General features: G+C 48.1%; 2 protein-coding genes across 5 annotated transcripts in view; both read right to left on the bottom strand.

Annotated features, from left to right (window-relative positions):
• Window positions 1–2,638, bottom strand: part of VAMP3 (vesicle associated membrane protein 3) — a 166,872-nt gene that overhangs the window by 127,301 nt on the left and 36,933 nt on the right. The gene's annotated exons all lie outside the window — the stretch shown is intronic.
• The window catches only part of CAMTA1 (calmodulin binding transcription activator 1), an 894,751-nt gene that overhangs the window by 110,909 nt on the left and 781,204 nt on the right, over window positions 1–2,638 (bottom strand). The gene's annotated exons all lie outside the window — the stretch shown is intronic.

Consider the following 2,638-nt stretch of genomic DNA (forward strand, 5'->3'; position numbering starts at 1 on the left):
GAAGGTTTGCATGAAATGATGCAAAGTGAAATGAGAACCAAGAAAGCAACATACACTGTAACAACAATATCGTAGAAATTAAGTTTTGAAAGACTTAAGAACTCTAATCAATGCAATGATCAGCCTTGATTCCAGAGGATAAAGGTGCCTTACTTCCTGAAAGAGAGGTAATCTGCTCAATATGCAGAACTAGGGCTGCGGTTTGGGCTCTAGCCAATGTGGGAATTTTTTTGACTAGGCACATCTTATAAAGGTTTTGTGCTTTTTTGTCAAATTGTTGGTGGATTCGGAGGAAGAGAAAAAAAGAAAAAGAGAGAAAAGGTCATTGAAGCATCACCCCTCCCTCTGGGCTCTAGACAGTTCTGTAAGAACAAACATTGTATAGGAGGTGCTGGCTCGAATGAGAAGAAGAGGGAATTTCTCACTGGGAGTTCCGAGTACTAATGAAATCACAAGTCCAGCCCCAATGCTTATCCCATCTTCTTGCTAAGGCGTCATTGGACTGGAATCAGGACACCAGGACTGTGGTTATGGACCAGCCTCCATGTGATCTTTGTCAAAGCCCTTTCCCCTTCTGAGACTTTCCTACTTTGAAAAAGGAAGGATCTGGACAAATCGATCACATGGTCCTTCTTTTGTTGAGCTAAGCTTCTGCCCGCCCCCTGCACTTGAATCTGTCGGCCTCAATGGCACAAAGCACTACTTTTTACCCTTCTGCCCTCTGTTTTCTTCCTAAAGATCAAGGCTTCTGAGATACTCAAAGTCTGTGCCTCCTGGCCCAGGCTCTGCTTGAATCACCTCAGAAGCCCCTTCCCCTTCTTCCTTCCTCTATTTCCTTGAATTTAGGAGTAGTTCTTTGTGCCATTGAGGCCGACAGATTCAAGTGCAGGGGGCGGGCAGGGCTTTGCCTCCTGCAAAGATCAGAGCTGGAAAAGACCATTTTATTCAGCTTTCTCATCTTACAAAGCAGGAGACTCAGTGACTTGCCCAAGGTCCCCCAGGTTGTCAGGAATAATGATACCAACTTGTTCAGGTGCTTCAGTCGTGTCTGACTCTCCATGGCCCCATTTTGGGGTTTCCTTCGCAAATATACTGGAGCGTTTTGCCATGTCCTTCTCCAGCTTATTTTACAGATGAGGAAACTGAGGCAGACAGGGTGAAGTGACTTGCCCAGGATCACACAGCTAGTAAGTCTCTGGGGTTGGATTTGAACTCAGGTCCTCCTGACTTCCCAGCAGTGCTCTGTCCACTGCTCTTAATGTAACATTTTACACACACTATCTCTGTAAGGTTGGTAGTGTTCTCATCCCCATTTTGCAGAGGGGAGAGCTGAGGCTGAGAAAGGGTAAGTGATCTGTCCAGGCTCACACATCTAGGTAAGTATCTGGGGGGAGGATTGCTACTCAGATCTTCCCAGCTCTGACCTCACCACCCTATCCACTGACACAGCCAGCTGCCTCCAAGGCCCAGGACTTCAGACCCCATGCTCTTTCCCCCATTCTATGCCGCCTCCTTCTGAGGGCTGGCCTTGGACCTCTGTGCCCACCCACTCCCCCCTCCCCTGCAGCCCTGCTGCTGCTCCTCAGGGGCCCCAGTGGCAGCGGCAGCTGACATGGGCAGCCCACCCTTTTATCTCCCTTCAAACTGGATTTCTGCCTTTTCATGACCCCTGGGGAATTTTGGCTCCCTGGCAGGAAAGCTGGGCCACACAGCCGCCTTGCCCATCCTTCGAAAGGCAGCTTGGCCTCCCCCTGCCTTGCCCCATCTGACTTCTCCTTCTGCTGTTTCCTGGCCTGTGCCTTTCATCACTGTTTTATTCTTAGCTTGGACTTCTTGACTCTGTCATCCCCCTCTTGACCTTTCCATGAGATTAGGGTTCCATTAAAGTCAGTTTACATGGGCTGTGTGCATTTTCTGCTTCCTGAGTGGGTTTGGGAATCGTTTGGAACAGGACTAAGCTGTCCGTCAGGACAGACGGACAGGACCCTACTGTCTAGACTGTCTATGGTGTGGACACTTGAGCTGGTGTTGGCTGCGACGGATGAAAACACGGCCCCCGCTTGTGTTTCACTTGACCTGCCTGTCTTATTTATGGCCAACAAGTTGGTCTGCACTGACACCATGGAAGTCTTTGGAAGCCTTCTCGCTAGAAATGACAGTGGTCTCTTTTAGGCTCTGTTTGTTAAAGACGGGAAATCTGACTCATGCTGGCGGTCTGAATCTCCGTTTCCTCATCTATAGGATGGAGAAAATATTACCTGTGGAAAATTATTTTAAAAAATTACTTATAGTTTCTGCCTAAACCCCATATGATAGGACTTAGCAGGTTCTCCACCCCTGACTTAGGGCCAGAAGGGTCTTCGGGGGCCATTCTATTCAACCCCCTTATTCTACAGAAAGGATAGTGAGCTCCAGGAAAGTGGGGTGATTTTCCTGTCATACTGTAGGCAGCCAATGCCAGAATCTGGATGCAAACTCAGGTCTAACACCTTTTCTACCATTTCCCATGGCCTCACAGGGAGGGTGTTGGGAAGATCAAATGAGAGAGAAAATGTAAGGCCAGTGAGCATCACAGAAATGTCAATTACTACTATTACTACTACTCCTCTCACTACTACTACCATGACTATTACCACTA

Source organism: Petaurus breviceps, unplaced genomic scaffold (genome assembly GCF_028583685.1).
Source record: "Petaurus breviceps papuanus isolate PSGF00001 unplaced genomic scaffold, PetGlider_PUasm1.0 91041, whole genome shotgun sequence".
NCBI classification, from domain to species: domain Eukaryota; kingdom Metazoa; phylum Chordata; class Mammalia; order Diprotodontia; family Petauridae; genus Petaurus; species Petaurus breviceps.